The sequence below is a fragment of the Centropristis striata genome, chromosome 13 (genome assembly GCF_030273125.1).
Source record: "Centropristis striata isolate RG_2023a ecotype Rhode Island chromosome 13, C.striata_1.0, whole genome shotgun sequence".
Lineage (NCBI taxonomy): Eukaryota > Metazoa > Chordata > Actinopteri > Perciformes > Serranidae > Centropristis > Centropristis striata.
In genome coordinates, this window is record NC_081529.1 from 24734102 (window position 1) to 24742962 (window position 8861).

Sequence of the window (8861 nt, forward strand, 5' to 3'; positions counted from 1 at the left end):
ACAAGCTCTTTCACCCTCGACCAGCAGCGCACGCCCGGTATTTTTCACACTGACGACCGTGAAAGTAATTCATGCTTTTATCCCAATTGTTCTGCTGATCAAGCCCAACTTTCCTTTCCTGCCAATTAAAAGGCTTTGATGTCTATCTGTGCGACGGGTGAGGCTAGAACAGCATCTCTCTTCTGCTGCCTCTTGGCTACCAAAGGCCAGACTTGTGCTGGCAGAAGATAATCAGCAGTTCTCACACAAACAAGATAAAAAAAAATAAAAAAAAGTGAGAGAAGGATTTACTCCCATCCTGCCTGTCAGGCAACCCACTGAAGACAGGGGAATTATTTTGGCAGCAACACTAATGTGGTGACGGTTGTTGTTTCCTAAACTGATTTCCTTAATCCTCCACTTGTTCCACGCTTTGTAAACATGGGGGCTTGATTTTGTAATCTGGGAGGTCCCATTGACGCACAGACACACATGCACACACGCACCAACATCTTGTCCCTCTAACCCCCTCCTCGTCAGCCTCTGCCCTAATTAGTCAGAATTAAGACGAATGCCTGGGCCTCCCACGATCAATTGGTATCGAGCGGACCTTCGCTCGCCCCTGCCTGGGGGCCTCTCTCGGCCGGCAGATCATTTATATCAATCGCTTTTGTTTTTCTTTCCTTCCCCCTTCCCATTCTTCCATCCACCAAGTGCAAGGTTCGGTCTATTGGTTGGCGAGCAGAATGGACGGCAAAGTGGCAAAGCCTGGCACGTTAACTGCTACAGTTGAATTGATGTCACAGAGACACATTCTTCAAGAATACTCAGGGACACATGCACCGGTCACCACAATATGTGTGGTATTATTTCCATTTGTGTGCGTTTGTGGGAGAGTGTCTGAGCATGTGTTCAGTGCTTTTTGTGCCGTCTCCTTTCACTAACAAGCTCACCCTTTAGAAGCAGGACGCCCTCGTCTGCCCTTTGCTCTTCTTGTTGCCCTTCTCTCAAATAACTCTCTCTCACTCTGCCTTTATTACTTGTAATTCTGGGTGAGGAGAGACTATAAGTGCTCCATGCTTTTATTGGGTTAGAGCATTTGGATCAAGGTAATAATCAGCACAAAAGAATGTCAGTCTGTCACCCGCTTATGTTACCTCTGTTTTCTTAACCCGCCCACATTTTCTCTTTGTCTTCGTCTTGACGCCCAGCACTGTGAGGACAGAGGCAGGATGTGTAAAACTGGCTAGTGGAGAAGGCCAAAGGAGGACACTTCACATAGATATGTGACAGATAAAACGCCAACATATTCTCATGAAGGGGTACAGAGGATTTCTTACAAAAACCTTTGCAGCACGATTTGTATAATATCCTATGAAATTATACATGCGACGACTGCTGTTGTACATTACATCATGGTCTTCAGGAAAACCCGTTTGCATGGTGGCCCTGAGAGCTCACAGCGCTGCAACTTAAGAAAACGTGCAAATACACAAAACACAAGCAAATTGAGAAAACCTCTTCATCAATTTGACAACACAAGCGCAGCATTTAGAAAAAAGCGATCCAAATACCACAACACAATAAGAAAAAGTGCTGCAAAGACCACAACACAACAGAAGTGTTTCCAGAGGACACTTAAAAGTGATGCACACATCTGGACACGCTTGTGATATTATCACGTCATTTCAAGATAATGATAATTTCACGGTATAACGTTACAATGTTATACAGTGTAATTATCACGTTATTTTATGATAATGATATTTTCATGTTATAATGTGATATATAGACTCCGGTCAAAATGTCCTACTTATTCTAGTGCGTTGCTTTTCATAATAAATCATATGAAGTGCTTGTGAGGACAGCCTGAAAAAACAAAGTATCAATCCCATTGCTGTATAAAGAAAATTGATTACAGTTTTGGACTCTACTTTTTCATATGAAAGCTGCTCAGCGGCAGATGATGCCGAAAAAGTTCTACTTCCTTGCATAAAATATCCAGATCTTCCGCATCTATTTGGACCTATGGCTTGTGTGCACTAAAGACTTCCACTAGCCGATCCTGCTAGTTCTGGTTTAGCGCTCAGCTAAGTTGAATGTGAATAAAATGATTTAATCATACAGCTCTTCCAGACTTTCCAAATGCTATCAGATGGAATGGATCAAATTCTGGCAGTGAAATGAGTCAAATGAAACAAGCTGTGACATTTCTTACATACATGTCTTTACCAATGTAAATTATTTTTCACCAGGAAAAAAAGAAGAAGAAACCTTCTCAAATTTGAGCTTTTTCTTGCAAAGTTTAGCTGCTTTGACCTGCTGTGCTGCGTGTGGCATGGATAACAGAGCCACGTCCTATTTTCTTTCTTTTGTGTTGCGCTGCAGAGATGCGGCTGGCCGATCATGGCCCACACTGAAACAAAGAACAGTGTGGAACTCGAATGACTTGCAGTTTTCCGGCACAACTGTCTGTATGCAGGGTCAGGTTGATGGAGGATAGCATTTTTATTTTTAGGTGGATTTCCAAACCATTGTTTACTGGCAAGCATTATTTCTCTGTTTCCACAATAGCCTGCTTTCCTTTTTTCTTGTTTTTTATTTATTTTCTTCTCCTCGATGCCTAGAATGTACTCCTGCAAATGTTTCACACAATACCGGAGAATTCTGGTGTTATTCCTGCATTATTCTTAGGTCTTCTCAGACACAGCACCTTAGGGGAATTTAATTTAAAGGACAAATTAAAAAGAGACCAGGAAAGGGTAGAAAAGCACACTTTTATTAGTTCCCTTTCTCCAAGGTTAATTGTACAGTAGTTAGCTGCCACTTACAACAGACATAGATCCAGTTTGTCCTCTGTGTGTGTGCGCGCCTCTACGGGTCACTGAGTGTGTACTATATGTGAGTAGTACATGAGAGTGTTACATACTGACTGCTTCTACCCTGAAGGCGAGCTCAAACCTCTCAGGTCAGCTGCCTCTTCATGTTGCATGCTTTGTGTGCATGCCTGGAGTATTTGTGATGTTGCAGAGACCAGTGATGGCAGCATTGCATGTATGTGTTGCCAAGCTTGGATGGCACACCACAGCACTTTAGCCATCCATGAGTTGGCTACTGGCTCCCTTGGTTAGTGGCATCTATTCTGTGCACCAGTGTGTAGCGGTATGCCTCTGGTGCGATCAACTTGGAGCTCAGTCCAAAGGAGTAAACCTTGGCTAACTGACTTAAGCTATGTAGCTAAGCTAAGATGAACCTGCAGGCTGCAGCTCCTGTGCACAAAGTGTGGCAGTCCCAGGTGAGCTCTCCATATCTACTTGGACGTCCATTTTTTGTTTTGTGTGTGCATGCATGTGGTTTTTGGAGGGGTATGTTTTTATTTGGGCACCCCGAGTCCCCATCTCCCCAACTCATCCCGGAGGCCCCAGTTGTCTTGGAAATAGACCCTGCGTCACTTTACCACATACTCTGTTGTTCTCTCTGCTTCCTTGCCACCTGCTATTTTGAGACTCACAGACTTCAACTCTGCCTTCTCATTTCCTTCAAATACTTCTGGAGAGAGCCCTCATCTGTACAAACACAAACCCTGCTCTGTATTGGTACTTTGAACTTGGGGTCATTGGGGATATAAAAAAATGAAAGAAAAACACAGACTGGGAGGTGGGGAGTAGCTTTATAGCATCTTTGTGGATTAATGGGAGGAAAAGTAGAACTATTAATCCTCCTTTTTCTTTACTCTGTGCTGCGGAGTGAAGAATGTGATGGAGACAAAGTGCCATGTAAATATTAATCAGTGTATCCTTTAACAATTTTGCCCATTTACCTGCATTTTCTGCTTATTATCAGGTCTATAATGAGTCACAAAGGAGAAAAACACTTCTCTCCCTGTGTGTGTGCAAGTACTTGATTGGGTGGGAAGGCTGGCAACCACTTCTGTATTTCTGCCTAATTTGCCATTGTGAATACTATTTAGTTAAGTGGCCAAAGTTTGTTTTGCTCCCCAGCTCCCTGCTGCGCTAGCATTACTACACTGCTTGAGCTATAAGCAATCAGAGAGAGATAGAGAGAAAGAGAGAAAGAGAAGGGTACAGGGATTTAAAGGAACAGGGACTGCAGTATCATGTTTTAAGTGAGGAGCACACCAAGTGATGCTGATGAAGAAGGATGTGGTGAAGGGAGACGAATGCCTGGGCCCTGAAGTGTTGTACCAGTCTGAGAGATGGCTCCCTGCAGCAGAGAGTCAACTGTGGCTCGACTGAACTCCTGCCAAGCTCACTGGCTGTTTGAGTTGTTGCAGATTGCTCAGACAGTAGCACTGGTTTGGCAGGGTACACATTGTGGAAGGTGAGAAAATCCCTCGTATGTTCCTTTTGGTAGATATACACTGCAAAAAAGCCAACTTGTATTTTTTGGCCTAAAACAGTGATTTAAGTTGGTAAAACTTGGAAATATAAATTATTGACATTTAGGGCAATAAAGTAAGTTAGCACAACAAAGGAAGCCAGTTGTATGTTCAAAAACAAGTTTGTGAGTTGTTGTTACTTATATCTTTAAGTTGGGGTTCACAACAAGGGACAATAGTTCTGCTAACTCTTATTTCTTTGTTGTGAAATGCGGGGAAGCGGTGAAATTCATTAGCGAAAGCTAGCGGCTAACTGATGCTAGCGGCTAACTGAAGCTAGCGGCTAACTGATGCTAGCGGCGCTGCTTGTTACAGCTACAAGAGTAGCCATTAGCGTATCAATGCTAACTCAAAATTGTGGTCGCAACATTAGTTGACATTTCATAGAGGCGTTACAATCGTGCCAATTAAGCACATTGCAGAAGTTAGCAGAAGTAACTTACTTATAATTTTACATTGTAATAACTTTTAATACTTACTTGAAGTAAGTATTAAAAGTTATTACAATGTAAAATTATAAGTTAGTACAACTTACAGTTGAGTTGACAAAAATCTGAATTCAGAGTTGAGCAAACTCAAAAACAAAACTTAAAATATTTAGTTTAATTGTCCAACTTAAAATTGTATCGAAGTTTGTTGCCTTGAAATTTTGAGTCCACCCAACTTTTCTTTTTTTGCAGTGTAGTAGATATTTGATTGAATTCTTTGCCTTCCCCTTGCCTTCAGACAGCCCTTTCCAAGGGGGAACTGAAGTAGTTATCTTTGCTCTCTTCAAAGCCACCAGACTCCTTTAACAAAAAATGTCATTTTACGACCTAAGTGTTTTAAAGGGTTAGTACAGATTCACCAAAGTCAATCAAATATAACAAACTAACTGATTGAGCTAGCGGTAGACCAGCAAGATTTTGTCCTGCAAGGTAAAAATACAAAAAGAAAAGAAAAGCAATGTAATAAAAATAGAATGCAATGCTTTGTAAATCCTTTGTGAGCTACATTCAATTGAAAAAAGGGGAGGTTTTTAATGCTTAAACTTAGATATATACACACTTTCTGAACTATCGTGTCCTGTTTAATTTATGTTTTACACAGCGTCCCAACTTTTTTGGAGTCAGGGTTGTACTGCACTGATTAAGCCACTAGCATTGAAAATAAAAGTAAAACAGGTGATTTATAGGGTCCTGTTCATGATATGCCACTTTGATAATTTCGTGTATGACATCTAGACAAATATTACATAACAGTAATAACAAAATGAAAGGATCTGCTTTTTCTGTTTCACTGTGATTTTAATGAGATAATGCATCATACACCACTGATCACATAACAAAAATGTTACTTTAACTTTTTATATTAAAAAAAGATAGCCTTCCTACGTCTTTCGATGTGATAAAGATTTTGGTCTCTGTATCAAAAACTTTGTATACGTCTCTTGGGCCTTTTTTAAAACAGGTCTGATGGCGGTGAATCAGCTGTATCTCACTGTATTTTACGGCTGTGGACCCAGTTGCAACAGTCAACTGTCTGGTTTCAATCCTCCTACCTGATGAATCTGCTCAGCAACTGAAAGTGCAGCACATCCAGAGAGAAAGAAGAAGCAGAAGACAGCCTGTTCCCTCTGCTTCATGATGTATTCACAACCAGAACATGTTGTTTTGAGATCCACATGACAGTTTCTTGTTAGCCCAGATCCTGAATAATCAGTTGTTGCCGGGGCTCCTGGCGGCAGACTGCGGGGCCACAGAGACATGCCCAGGGAACCTTTGGGGCCCCGGCTGGGGGGGACGAGGGTGCTGTTTGACTGCTGCGTCTGTCTATCAAGAGATTTGTGTGGAGGCTCGGGGCACAGAGTGGAGACAGTGTCAGGGCGATACCCTTGACGGTGATGTGATTGAGTAGACAGCGGCGACCAGCTCCTTTCTTTACCCGCCACCCATCTCTTTCCCCCTTCATCTCCACCCACTCCTCCTCACACAACAGCTCCCCAGGAGTGAGCGATCACTTAAAACAGCGCTGGTTATTATACCTAAGCACATCCTAGTAATTTATGCATGATTGCCTGGCAATCTGGGGCAATTCATCATCCTCTTTCCTATCTTTCTTTTTTTAATCTGTTGGTGTCTTGTTCCTCTGGACTTTAATCTATAGGGCTATTAAGAATGCGTGTGTAATAATGGCTCAGCTCAGGTGACAGCATGACATTGGCGTCGTCATTGCCGTGCGGGTTTGGGATCCTGGAGGACTGCGGGCAGTTAAAAAGGCCAAATCTGGCTTTTATAGCTAAGAAAGTGTTCTTTCAGGCAGATGGGACAAGCTTTGTCTGTGTAAATTGAAAACACCGCGTTGTATTAGGGATTCAGAGATGCAGTGAACCTATGTCTTTATGCAAACAGAAATTGTTGAGTATTATGGACAACAACACACATCCTTTGCACAGTCTAGTGTGTAAACAAAAGAGTGTTTTTAGTTGGAGGCTACGGCAGCTAAGCTGCAAAAAGGACAGATTCAAGAATACGTTTTTAGCTACTGCAATTGCACTTTATAATGACTCCCCTTTTAGTAAGGACAGAAGAATATTCATTTAATATTTATTTAAAATTTTAGCTTAGCTGCTTATACTGTATTTACCAAACTGTATTTTTGCACATGTTTTTTGCACATGTATATTTGCACACATGTTTATTTATCTACACACCTGTATATTTGCACACTTGCTGTAACTGTTATCTATGAGTAACAGCTACTAATGCACATGGACCATCCATTCCACTTCCTCCATACTAGGCTATGTATTGTGGGCTCATGTTCTGTATAGGTGGAATATATACATGTGTTGTGTTGTGTTGTGTTGTGTTGTGTTGTGTTGTGTGTATGTTGGCTGCTGGAACACCTACATTTCTCTGCTGAGATGAATAAAGTATTTCTTATCTTATCTTAAACTGCAAACGTTTTTTTCGTTAATTTTAATGTATGTGCCATTTATTCTAATATGTACCTCCTTGGTAATTATTTTTATTGTGTTTTACTCTTTTGGTAGGGATGTAACAATACATGCAATTCATGATTCGATAAAATTCACAAACTTGCTTGGCAAAACAATTTTCTCACTTAAAAAAAAATGAGACTGAGGACAAATTATGAGTGAGAAATATTCCTTAGTTTCAGAGACAAAAAGAACATTTTCGCTTATCTATTTCTTATCAAACTAAATAACCTTTTTTTTGTTGTTATTTCTGTGGTAGGGGTATGATCTATGCAAACCAATGCATATTTCCCTTTCTTTGTTGTAAACCTGGCAGCCGCAGGCATTCCACCAGGCGTCTTCTCCTGCAAAGTATCATTACTTTCTTTGTTTATAATTGTAATAATAATTGATAGGAATGCTTTTAACAATATTCAAAGACGCTTAACATGAAACGGATGAACAAATACAGAAATACAGAAAACAATAACAGAATTACGAGTTTACGACACTTCAGGATTGGAAGAAGCAGTGGGAGCCCGATATTGTCGGCTTTCATGAAAAGGTGTGTTTTGAGTGGCGTCTTGGTGGGGGAAACAATATTTTGTAAGACATTTTACAGTTTTACACCATTTTTTTCTTTATTGTGTTTTCTTTCTTTCTCTTGACAGGTATAATTACTAAATGTGGTGAAAACAAATTGAGCAATTTAATTTAGATTCTTTGTTTTGTTGTCGATTATTTCCGACTGAATGCGGGGAAGAAGACAATATATTGCAGGATTAAAAAAAATTTAAAAAATGAGAATTGCCTTGACTGGCCCTCTGGGATGCCTGGTTATTACTGATTATCAATGACGATGACTGCATCGCTTGCGGAGAACAATATGTTTATTGCTGTGTGAGGTTTGCTTTCCACACAAAGGCAAAGAGATCACATATATGGCATCACCACGGGGGCTGGGCCAGCTGATGTCTCATGAATGAACATGTTTGCAACATGCAAACTTGCTACATGCTTCTGTGCATGTATGCTGGCAGACGTCATGAAATATCCAGTGTGAGACAAAGGTGTTAGCAGCAGCACAGGCTGACCCTTCTGTTGTGGAATTATCCATCCGTGACTTGGAGGCATGGCTAATGGATGCCGACCTTGCTCCATGTTCCCTATCGGTTCCATTCAGCATCTATCAACCCAGGGATGTATCTTGATTTACCCCCCTGTCCCTCTTTCACTTCCTGCTTGTAGAGCGGAGCACCAGAGTGCACCTTGGCCCGTTGCAGGCCATTGTAATCTTCCTGAGCTCAGTCAAGGCTAAATTAGGAACTGAACAGCATGAGCAAGAATGAGACAGCAGAAAGAAGCAGCTCTGGAGACAATCAGGCAGGAAAATGGGCCATGGATAGTGACCCAGGCTTATCTTTTTTCATAATCTTTACTTAATTAATTTGTCTGCTTTCTGTCACAATGGCTGCGGCAATATCTTGCACGGCGGGTTCTGTGTGACGTAGGTGAAATTGCTCC